Source organism: Plodia interpunctella, chromosome 19, assembly GCF_027563975.2.
Source record: "Plodia interpunctella isolate USDA-ARS_2022_Savannah chromosome 19, ilPloInte3.2, whole genome shotgun sequence".
NCBI lineage: Eukaryota > Metazoa > Arthropoda > Insecta > Lepidoptera > Pyralidae > Plodia > Plodia interpunctella.
Window position 1 is genome coordinate 7,147,202 of NC_071312.1, and position 13,484 is coordinate 7,160,685.

Here is a 13,484-nt window from a genome sequence, read left to right on the forward strand (position 1 = left end):
TATATCTGTGGCAAATAAGTAAAATATATGAAAACATATTTATGTCGCGACATTACTCGTGAATGTGTTAGCTTGCTTATTTTTACAGATTATTTTCACTGACAGCTGTCAACTGTCAGTTTGTTTATGATTCCTTTGCTGACATTCATAATATGTTATCTGTGTACGTACAAGTGAGGCGGCAATTTTTACGTTGTATTGTTGAAACAGAAGTAATTGTAACATTTTAATTGAAAAACTGTAAGTAAATGACTCTGTTTTTGATAAGTTTATGGGAGTAGATTTTATTGAATGACAATAAAATGGTTTGGATTTCCAATGAAAGTATAACATTTTTATCCGATGCTAACAAAACTATCAACATCACCTAATGCTCTTAAACGTGTTCTCCAGCTCATACCGATATAGACCGACCATATCAATATGGATCGATTGATAAAACAATACCGTCAGAGTGGAACACATAACACTGGTACAAAGGTGTAGACTGACCAGGTAGGCACCGTTAGACCAGAGTATTTGGGTCGTACGCTTGGTACAGTATGCCATAAATACACAAGGTACAAACTGACGAAGTGATAATGCTATGGGGAAAGAAAGTTGTCAAAGTGCCGGTAGTCAATGAAGATGTGGTTGACTATTTTATTTAAAAATTAATTAATTTAAGTAAGTAAAACACCTTATTGCGCCAGAAACGAGATATAATTTTGAACAAGATAACTAGGAAGACGTACAATAGGCGGATAGTCACAGCAAGGAGATATAACAAGACGACCTCGGTGGCGCAGCGGTAAAGTGCTGTCCTCGGAACCGAGAGGTCCCGGGTTCGATCCCCGGGTCGGGTCATGATGGAAAATGATCTTTTTCTGATTGGCCCCGGTCTTGGATGTTTATCTATATAAGTATTTGTTATAAAATATAGTATCGTTGAAGTCTCGAACTTACTTTGGGGCTATCTCAGTCTGTGTGATTAGTCCTAATATATTTATTTAATGGTGATTTTGATGTGATTTGAGATCGGTGTGTGCAGTGCGAATTTGCTATTTACATCTCACCATCGAGTAGATTCGCAGTGAGACGCATCGAAACAATCACAGTGTGCCGTGTGACGCATCGACAACCACACCCCAATGCGATTGGTTTGCTGCGTCTCACTTCGAATCGATTCGATAGTGAGAAGTGAAATGCCAACCCGGACTTCGCACTCGGATGAGAGACGAAACGATATATTGGCGTACTAATAAAAAATGTCTATTTAATTAATATGAATTTATTCCCCTTAAGCTCCAGGAGGAGTCTCAATCGAACAAGATACGAAAAGTAAATTTCGATGTAAGTAATCCCTTATTAATATAACCACAATCACAATCGGGAATTAATTATCCTTCCTTATTGCAAGTGACAGTTATTATCTGCGTTCGTAATCTAATCCAAGATTCTAGATCTCTACGACTAACCCTAGCCATTTTATCATTTGCCTCGCTATTTGTCAAATGAGCAATCATTTCCACTGGTGTTTCTACGAGCTGTATGATTTTAGATTACATCCAATTCAATTCCCCATTAATATAACAAATTGTATGCTCAAAGATGTTGTATATCGCAACTATTGAATCTAGATTAATCCAAAGGAGATATAAATAATTATTATTATCACTGATGCGGGATTGTCCGCTTCTGTACTTTCTAAGTGAACCATAATTCACGTCTCTGAAATAGGTCGCCGTCTATTGGTATGGTATCTATAAGACTATTGGTATGCTGTCTGTACTCAGTATACGTGCCCGCACAAGCGTTGAATTTGTTTTTACTTTAAAAATAAACGTTGTTTCTTTTGTCCCTCATCGTATTCCCGGTTTTACGACGTTCTATAATATACTACTGTCTTTCTATCTTTTACTCAACATAAATATATAAATAATAACCGTCGTTAATACATGTGCAAAATCACGTACTATCCCGTTTCCCTAGGAATGTCTGGAAATAGTTTTTTTAAACGGAAGCACTAAGAAATTGTTTGAATAGTTTTACGCTGTCTATCAATCTGCTACAGAAGTATGCTTACGTTAGTATGTTATATTATCACTATGCACGACAAAATTTGTAATTTTAGCAGACTCTGAGCCTCGACGCTCAACGGGTGAGGAAGTAACCTGGAATACGATCGGAAGAGAGATAGGATACGAAAGAAGTTTTCAAATACACATTTTAATATATTGATTTTTTTTTTCACAAATTGAACACAAATTTTCATATCGTCCGTCAGTATACAACTTGAAACATCGTAAACTAGGATGTTATGCGTAATGTACGTGACATCAAGCCGATTGTGACGGAATGTTTTCTATTTTATAATGCGACAGTTTTAGCTGCGCGTGCGACCGCATTCGTATAGTCATAACGAACCGCTCCCGCTTTACTATGGCTTATTTTATACTTCTAATTTATACATAGTCTCCTATTTCATCTTCGTGTGTCATATTCGGAGCTGTGATGCCCGAAGGGTTTTGCGTAAAAGCGCAGGCTATTGACCCCGCAGGAAAACGCATAAGATATTTTTATTTAATGATCTTACCGTTTTAACTACAAGACGATTCTCGAAATGCACACCTGTAAAAAACGAAAAATCATAGTCAGACATGCAAAAAAAATAAAACAATCCCATTGGGACCTTCTTTTAGCTCAATAATGGATTTTTTACAGCCTGTAAAATCGTCGCTAATAAATAAATGAAATAAAATCTTAATTACAGGTTTACATTTTTACGCTTTTAAGGCACAGGATAACAGGATGCATAAATATTGTATTAAAAACAAGAATACACATCGCAATGAGCTGAAAAACAAATGTATTTTACACGTAGAAATATCGAAAGAAAAATAATTTAAAAACCCATACACCTAGGTCAAAATTGCGTACTTTGCGTTTGTTTTTGCGCATGTTAAAGTTAACGTTAAAATCGTCGGTGCGACCCACTCTAATTTATGCCATAACATTCATACTATCTGTATGTATAGTACCAACAAATAGACTTAATAATCTAACAACATTGTAATAAAATATTTAAGAACAGATTATTGCCTAGTAGCTCTTTCTACAATTATCTATTTCTATAATTCAATCCAGTGAAAGAGTTAATAAAGGCCATTACGTCTATTAGCCTTAACCTTAGACACAAAACATTGTGTGTATAGAAATAAAGCTTAGTGACCGCTCGGACAGATGTGATTTTTTAGTTTGAGCGTTTGTGAAATGAGCACAACAACGAGGAATTCCAACGCAATCACTACTTGTCCGAAAGGCCAATTATCAATTATCTTACATGATATTTTTATTAATACCATTCACCCCCATTTTAATAGGGTTATTTTGTAGTGAATGGTATAAATAAAAATATCATATAAAATAATTGAACATAGTAACATTCTTGTGCTTTTAGAATTTCAATGTCCGTATAAATTATATAATACACATGAATGAGATTTATAAAAAAATATCCTATTTAAAAATTTTGTCAAATTAAACTAGCGCCTTTATTTATATACCTTCACTATTTTACTTGCAAGGTCCGGGAATAAACCCACAAAGCGCAAATTCAGCCAATTACGGCGTAAACGCGCTTCATCTGCGCGTACGCAGCAAAAACGTTGCAAAAACGACGCGGTCGCACGCATCACCTATGTGAGCCAGTGGGTTGAGGCCGACGAGGTGTAAGGGTGCCAGTCCATTGACCAAGAGGTTACGGCTTATGACTCAGCTATTTCTCTTATCTATGGACTCAGCTAATTTGGTGATGGTAATGATCCAGAAACTTGACCGACAAAATTTGATGCGCCGCTTCTTCTTCATCTGCGCTTTGGAAGTCGGCATTAGACATAGTTTAAAGTATTTTTTTGACATCAATAAGTGATGTATATTTTTCCTAAATTGAATACTTTAAACCTTACGCCAGAAGATAATATATTGTGAAATGGCTATAAAATCTATAGTATAATGTGCCTTAGCTCCAGTCGAATTGTAACAAATCGGCCGAACTAACTCTGAACCTTTCTCTTTCATCCTTACGTATTCCCAATTTTATCCGGGGAGAGAAAAGACGGAGCTACACTGATTGAGATATCTGTGTTATTTTATTTAAGATGTCCGTAATTGTGAAAGATCAATATTTCGGCATCAAACCACATCACGAAAATAATCTTAGATAAATTGTAACAAATAAATGTGACGTTCCACGAGAAAAGTTACCTTGAGGAATGTCGCTTCACTTGCTCATTTTTATTATTATGTTAGCTCCGCCCCGGGGCTTCGCTTCCGTGGGAATTTCGGGACAAATGGTACCCTAAGTGTTATTCCAGGTTATATTCTACCCGTGTACCAAATTTCATAACATTCCGTCCAGTAGATTTTGCGCTAAAAAGTAACAAACGTACATACATACACACATGCTCACAAACTTTCGCATTTATAATATTTTAAGCAGGATTTTATAATTATTGATTTGCATAATGCATCGTAAGCTGTCCTCCATAGGGTACATATTCTCGTGAAACGTCAGAAAATGTGACAAATAATGCGCACGCACATTGGAGCAATCGTGACAAATTCGAAGACACGAGCGACACTCAGCCCTGGTTGTGAAGAATGGTTGAATAGATTTCGTATCATTGCTGCAAGCCAAATTTAAGTGTAATAATAAAAACGCTCACGTCTTGAGGAAACCAGTGAAATACGTACAAATATAAAGAGGTAAGCGTTAGTGGGTTTGTCTGTTTGAGCCGGGTAATCTCCGAAACTACCGAACCGATTTCAAAAATTATTTCACCTAGAAAGGTAAATTATCCAAGATTATTATAGGCAAGAAATGGATAAGGCAATGGCAAAGCACTCCATTGACAGTGTTAAGAAAGTTGTTGCGTGTGTTTCATTCCACTTAATGACCACGATCCTCAGTCATGTGGAAATACGACAATGAGAACTGAAGAGTAATAAAGTTAAATAAATAAAACAATCTAAACATAATACTTACAAATGGGACACTAAGTACAAAAGTACTAGATAATAGGTACAACAATAATATTTTAATAAATATTTAAAAGTTCCTGTGAATATGTAATTTCTGAATAAATAGTTTGATATCTAGTCGCGATTTTACAGCTTCAAGTAAGTAAGCCGTAAGTTATTAATAAGTACTTAGGTGTTAAAATGAAGTACAAATTAAAACAAGAATAAACCTTCCAAGTTTTCAATCAAGTTTATCCATATTATTAATTTATTAAAATATATTTACAGCAATTGCAAAAACATTAAGTATCCATTAACTGCTAACTTGTAATAAATTGCTTTTGTGCAATTTATATAAATATGTTAATAAATTAAATGAATACGTCGGCAATTTCATAATTATCTCCCGTTGTACCGCTCTTGTTGGACCCGGTTGACTTTAAGGCATCATGCCGTTGCCTGCGCACGCGCCGCTTTATTAGACAAATTTAGATTTACGATCTGTGCACACTACTTGTGTACACAGCACGACTGTATAAAATTTTAACGTATGCGTTGTTTGGAAGATAGTCGGCTAAACAGATAACGTAGGTAGTAAAAATAGTAACTTATAGAGCTTTTCCACCATAGATAAAAGAATAATGCTTTCCACAAAACAAATTATATAATAAATGAACAAAATAAACCGACAAAATAATGTTTTATTTACCCAAAAAATTTAGGCTAATATGGCTTCATTTAAGGTTACATTAAACGAACACTTATGCCAACCATACATCAATGTATGGTTGGCATAAGTGTTATAATAAAAAAGAAACACTTAAGGAGTTAGTTATTTAAAGGCCTGCCTGAATCATACAAAACCATTTTCACTCCAGTGCGCGGTATGGAAACGCAGCTACGAAATCGGACCTTAACAGCGAAATTAATTCAATTCCATTAAGTTTTACTGGGTATGACTGATTCGTTCTGTTAGACAAATTCGCTGTATTATACGTTTTTGTCACGAACGTGATCTGTGTCAGCAGTCCGAGGCAACTGAGCCGTGCCACTCTTAAGTCTCAATTCAGGTTTAATATCATAGGTCATGCTAGAATAATATTGTAAGCACCAAATACATTTTTCATGATATGTAGGTACCTAGCGGTGGTGGTGTAATGGTTAAGACGCCCGCCTGTGGATCGAAAGGTCCAAGGTTCGAATCCTACTCGTGCCACATGAGATTGTATACCAATCTAACTCATGTATTTTCATCGTCCACCACTTGCTTCAAACATCGTGAGGAAACCTACACACTGGTTGATTCTTATTAACTTGTGTGTGAAATGGAGAAGGCAATGGCAAACCACTCCATTAATAATGCCAAGAAAGTTGTTGTGTGTGTTTCATTCCAAGTAATAACCACGACCCTCAGCCATGAGGAATAAGACTATGAAGAAGAAGGTACCTAAATAAAGGTAGTCGCTAGCTCAGAGTTAGAGACTGCCCCTCCTTCGGAATTATTTCTAAGTCGCAACAGGCATTGGCTATAATTTATTTATCTAGTTATATATAAAACTGTCTTTCTTCGTGCCACGATTATTTCAACTCGCTTACAATCGTAACACCTTAATATAAGTACACTGTTATTTCTTCTTCTTATCCGGCTCCACAAAGTTGTCGAACAGTTCTCCAAACTTTGGTGGATTCTGTACAGGTCCTGGTTTTTCATTGCGGTAAATACTCATACTAACCTCGCAATGTTTACGCATTGGCGTCGGCATGTGTCTGAGTTCGGCCTTATCAGCCTTCCTTATCAGTCGGAGTCACGAAAGTATAAATTAGAGACGACAATTTGCTGGCGTTATGGTTCCATCGCCTAAACAAACTGACTTACAGACCTACTAATATTATAAATGCGAAAGTTTGTGTGGATGTGTGTACATATTTTATTTCTCTTACTCTTTCACTCAAAATTTACTGGACCGATTGTTATAAAATTTGCTGCTACTAGAGGGCAGATATCATTAAATCATATATTGTCAGAGTCAGATTGAAAATGAAAAATGTGATAGCTATTTATATATATATTTTAAGCGATTCCTAGGGGATACAAGGCTATATACGAGTAAGATTTATGACTTTTTAGTACCTATATTGCTTCTGGCAAATGTCAATTAGTATTCGCAACGACCAATTCTTAAATTCCATATGGTTCTTTCACTTCTGCCCCAAATACCGGTCACCGATGCCAAAGTCAGTCTCTTAATCCTTATCAGTCGGAGTCACGAAAGTATTAATTAGAGACGACAATTTTTGAGTTCCGTACGTTAAAAGGAAAAACGGGACTCTTGTAGAAGCACTTCAATATCCGTATTGTCCGTATCTCAAGTAGAGGCACAAAGTTGATTTATACTTATCGAATACTCGTTTCTATGGTTTTATTCAGATTTAAAAAAAACACAAAACTTGTTAGTCAAAGTCATCAAAAGATATGACAATTTATGTCGCATATTTTGCAGTTTCATACAAAAAATTAAAAGTAATAATTTATAGATATTGATAAATAGATTATATAAGTATATAAAGAGATATTAACAATTTATTTTTGTAGTTCATATATGATGAATGAATACGAAAGTTTTTGTTTTTACAAGTTAGCACGGAACCATTGATGCGTGAGTCCGATTCGCACTTGACCGGTTATTTTTATTGCTGTGACAAGCTGTCACTCGTGACTATCTTGGAAGATGGGATCATAAATGTGTTTGACATTTTCATCCCGTTGTTGGACCTAAATTGATAAACGATTGATTTTTAAGTCGGCTGGTACTAAGGTTACCATATCTCAGAATTTGTCCTGACATATCAGAATTTTCAGACAATTCTCAGTAGAAGATTATTTCTCAGTAAAAGATTCTTTCAGTAAAATCGTTGAATCTCAGTACATTTTTGAATAAAAGCTATTCGAGTTTTAGATAATTGTGTATTATTAAAAAATAATCACCTGATCCATACATTTTTCAAAACTTACAGCTATTTAATTTTGTATAGAACAGCTGATTTTCTTTTTCGTGATTTCGGAGTTACTCCCATACTAAAAGTTGTTCAGAATCGTGGACCGAGCATGTAGACAAAATGTTGCCAATTTCAACCTGTATATTTTCTATCGTATCGAGTTTGCTAACACTAATGCCAGATTTTATTCAAGTCGCATAGGTAGCATTAAAATATAACTTGCTCTGTTGGTGTCTATATTAGTATAATTCACTATAGACTGTTCATTCATTTTTTTTTTCGGTATAAAACAGTTACTTCATGCTTGTCAATTTAAAAAAAAAATTAAAACTAAACTAACAGATATTACGAGTTGACTAAAATGTTGCAAAAAGTGACAGGAGAAGCGTTTTTCCTAGATTTCTTGTGGACCGTTGATAAATAGATTTCCCTCGGCTTATCCGCCGTACCATTCAATTATTTTTATTCAAATTCACGCTACTCTAAGCAACCAATCAGCACTTTCATATTTTCTCTTTCATCTCGTTTTTATAATGAAAACATTTTACGACAATCATATTTTTATCTTTGGCCATGGTGTGATAAAATGTATTTGTCCAGCAATGGACTTCATGTGGCTGTGACGATGATGATTTAAAATTACACTAGGTAATTCGTACTTATTCTTCAAGTATATGCGATAGTAAGACGGGGAAAAAACACTTTTTAGATCAGTATCAGAATGTTAGAACGTAAACAAAATCGTTGAAAAAATCTTACATAAAACGCCAGTCATTTATTCATACTTATTACTAGTTATCCGCGGCTTTGCCCGCGCTTTTTTCATGCGCCCACCCATAACTTATTATTGTCAATATCTCGGGTTCTAAATAACATGTCGCGGTGCAACCTGTACTAGATATTAAATAAGACCATCCGCTATAGGTACAAGTATGAAAACCACAACCAATTCCATCCAGTAGATTTTTGTGATGCGCTTCTATTAGTCCCATAAAGAAACCACATAATATTTTTTCATTAATATCACCTATGTACTATATAAATAGCCTCTTACAGTTTTATTATATGTATAGAAAGATTACGTTATATCTTGCTAGATAAGTTTCAGAGTTATATATTAAAATGATGTATTCACTACTGACATATGTATGTAAATATGGACCTTAAATTTAACATATTCATTCTCATTATACCTACAAATAACGTATTAATTACTAAGACCAGTTTAGCAAACATTTTTAGCAAACAAAATAGTCTTAAATATCTTAGTCGTTCTAATTCCAACTTTAACGACGCATATATTAACATACATTAACGGATATATTACACTCTCACGGTACCAATATGTTTAATTAAAAACCACGTCCACTAATGAAGCTTTATTTCGATGGTAATATTGTTCCATATCGAGTAACTATCAATATTCATATGCATGCTTTTAGGCGTATCTATGCAATGTTGTCAACAGTTATCATATCACACGCTCTAATCGTTGTCCGTGTTTAGGACGTTATGCGAATAGGAAATATAAGTAACAGAAATACGACACACGTAGTGTCGACGGTAATATTATATTTAAAATAAATATAGCTACGTGATATTTTCATTAAGTATCGATACAGTAACAGTCTTTATCATGTATAGACAGACAGAGCCACGAATTGCAAAACTCAAAGATCACAACTCAATCTGTGTGATCTGTCACTATATATTTATTTACTAGGTGCTGCCCGGGGCTTCGTTCCCGTGGGAATTTTAAGATTAAATATAGCCTATAGAAATCTTGGATAATGTATCTTTCTAATGGTGAAAGAATTTTTGAAAGCGATTCGGTAGTTTCGGACATTATCCACCTCAAACATATAAACTCACAAACGCTAATAATAACAGTATATAGATTTATCATTTTGTTCGTATATTTTTTCATGAAGTATTTAAAAAAGTACCGGTTTACTAAAAATCGTAATTTATTACATCAAATTAATGAAGCGATGTGTTTGCAAACTAGTCGTTTTTGCTAATTACCAAAAGTATAATTAAGAGTTGTTTTAAATAGCCACTTCCAAGTGTCATGTTGTTATTTTAAACGGTTTAATTGCCATGTATATATGTGTTGATTTGTATATAAGATGGGATATCCATAATGATGTTTATTACTTTACATTTTTCTTATAAAACAGTACAATTTATCGCGTCTAATCTAGAAGAAGAAAAATAAGTTCTTAATTATTTTGTAACTGGTGGAATGAATGAATGAATGAATGAATGAATGAATGAATGAATATGAATGAAATTTATTTGCTTAAATGTGGTACATGAGGTGAAATACATAAATTTTAGTTCGCACACTTAGCCGTTTCTGGCATGCAAAAAGTAAAATTAAAGTAAAATTAGAATAAAACGGCTAGACGGAAAGTGTAACATACATACACACTACATCCTCACAAACTTTCGCATTTATAATATTAATAGGATTTGTTAACTGATGATGGCCAATTGTTTGGCTAAAGATGTCAAGAGAAGGAAAGCAAGCCCTGGGTTCCGACGCTCTATGGCTAAGAAAGGAGTTAAGAAATTCCTTTTACGACAGCGATAAATATTTGTCGGGATGGGCGACTTGGAGGTAAAGACTGAACTTCACTAACAAATACTAGGTATATTGCCAATTAATTATATATAACAATATGTGCGTCATAAATGGCGGCCAAGAGACGACTGGAGGCGGGGGTTCGTTCACTAGTCGCCCTACATGAAATGCAATTCTGCAATGTCGCTCCATATTCATTAACTAAAAACGTGAACACACAACTGACAAAATAAACATAAAAACGGACCAAAAATAAAAACAAATTAAGGTGTCATCGCTCTGTTTACCCAGTGGCGTAGTTGCCAAATTGCAGGCCTTGGATCGGCATTGACCCCGAGCACCTAGTTCACGGTAAATGTAATATTATATTTTCGTCTGCATTGTTTTTGCCGAGTAATTTGGAACGTTTACAAATTTTTTATAAAATAACTCTCACTTTATTCTGTATTTATTTTTACTACGCTACTACACAATTTGGCCGCATATAAATTAAAATATAACCAAGAAAAAAAATCAGGAAAATTGAAAAAAACTTACACACAAAAAAAAATACATGCAAATAGAATCTAATGATCGTCTGCACCTAAAATAAATCGCATTCATACTAAAAATTAAGTCGATGGTACAAATTCAGCGATTCAGTTCAGTTTAGGTCGTAAAGTGGAACGCGTTAAGAGATGATGGTAAGCCCCCTGGTGGGCACTATGATATTACAGGCGTTGGTAAGCTGTGGTGACCACTTACCATCTAGTGGGCTGCATGCCTGTTTGCCTGATTGGTAGAATAAGAAAAACCTACGTAATATTTGCATATTAAAACCAAGCCAATAAAATACGCGACTTTCGACACAAATCCTTACTGACCATTGTCTTTAAGTGGGTTAACATTGATAATAGATTCTGGTACGTACTGACGACGTTCAAATATTCGGTGGGACACTGCGCTTTGGGAATAGTAATTACTAAGGGTACATACCTAGTAATCTGACAGATAAACTGAACCGCTAGATAAATCTGCCCGAATTGATTGGTTAGCACTATCCTCTTGTGAAACACATTTTTAACGCTATCTATTCGATTACAACTTTTGCTTCTATTCACTTTATCAGTCATCGGTGAAACGGGCCCTAGTATCTTATAGTAGAAAACACAGACAAATTCTAAAATAAATTAATTATTGTTACAATAACGAAATAGTGGTGACGACAGTGAATTTGTAGCAAGAATGAAACTAAAAAAAGTATGCATTTATATTTTTATTCCTCGAATAGCACTTGATAAATTATGTATGTATACCAGTCAACAGTGCTCTAATTCATCCGTTAGGTGCTATTCGAATTGGTGCTATGCGCCGTGCTATTTCTTGACATAAGAAACATAATCTTGATGCATTATACGTCTTGTTCATTTTCACATTATATACACGTTCCGATCCTTACGAAGGTTGATATATAAATCAAACAGAGGATATATTCAAAGTTAAACACTATAATTTAAAACGCCAGCCAGGTATCTGTCTGCCTGGGTACTGACAGGTGACATTGAAAGTCGGGAAAATATATATATATACATTACGAGTACATGTCGTGTATTGAAAGGCTGCCAATTTCCTTTAGATTGTACGAGAAATTCTTACGTGAATGTTACAAATGTATTGACATTTTAAAATGGAATGTTTTTACCTCGATTTGTGTAAATTTGAGTAAATAAATTTTATGTGTTATTACACTGAATAACATTGAACATTTTTAAAAATAAATTTACTAAATCCAATATAAATAACAAGAATTTTTTTTTCTATTTTTTAACTTTATTTTCAGTCTTACGATATATTAATTCATACAAACATACAATTTGAAATACGAATTACTCTGAATATTCACCCAAAACTTACAAACAAACAACTGAGACGGGGCCAGACAGGTCGGCAAACGTATGATTGATGTCAGGAAAATTAAGATAATTATTGAGAAAATACAGAGAAATGTTTGCTAAATGATTTATGTGTTTTGTAGAGAGACCTACTTTAATATCTGGACAGCCAGTCTACTTACAGTAAAAGAGAATAGAGATCCAGAACATTATAGGTATACTAGCTGTATGTACCTGCAACATCTAAATTTATGTGTTTTAATCGACCCTGAAACGGTTCTCCGACAATTGCTTCGAAAAACTGTCAGAAAAACGTTTGAGACTCTTCTTAATCCGACCACAACAAAAATAAAAACACCGTTTTTTAAAACTTCGGTCAATCCTTTCTCATATATTCAAGTTTGACATGATTTTTACAACTACCTACCGCCATCTAGTGGTAAGAAGACGCAAATGAATACTCGTCATCATTATTATCTAAATATTATATTATTATCTAATATAATAAATGCGAAAGTAAGTTTGTTAACTCTTCACGCTGTTCTACTCAATTAATCTTCTTAAAATTTTGCATAATTATTTGTAGTTTGAAGTATGGAGTAAATAGGATACCTTTCGTCGCGAAAAAATAAAGCTTCCCGTGAAAATTTTACGCTGTCGAAGACGAGTGAAACAGCTAGTCATTATCTAATTAAGAGCGTGGCTCTAGTCGAGTGGAGTTCCTTCCATTCATTTCTAAAACGGCGCAGTGGTCACTACGGCTTTGATTCCCCTGCGAGGGTAAATATTTGTACCTGTGATCACAAAATATTTGTCTGCCGTTCTGGGTGTGTTTTGCCAATGTTTGTGTCCATCGGACCCGCGATTGAAGCTTAGTGCTTAGTGTGAGACAGTGGGTATTGTCCTGGTTATTTATTTATTTTTTGTTAATCTTTTATTTTAATTATTGATCTGGACATGCACACTAGTACAAAATAGTTAATCAGGTTTCCTCACGATGTTTTCCTTCACCAGAAGTAAGTGACGGT

At 34.5% G+C, this 13,484-nt stretch overlaps 1 protein-coding gene across 4 annotated transcripts in view; it reads right to left on the reverse strand.

The window, feature by feature from the left end:
* Positions 1–13,484, reverse strand: part of smash (smallish) — a 149,817-nt gene that overhangs the window by 119,045 nt on the left and 17,288 nt on the right. For 3 of the 4 annotated variants that reach the window (XM_053759925.2, XM_053759924.2, XM_053759921.2), the window contains exon 2: positions 2,576–2,610. The exons of the other annotated variant lie outside the window; for it this stretch is intronic. The gene's annotated coding sequence lies outside the window, so the exon portion shown is untranslated. The remainder of the gene's footprint in view (positions 1–2,575; positions 2,611–13,484) is intronic. 4 annotated transcript variants of the gene reach the window in all.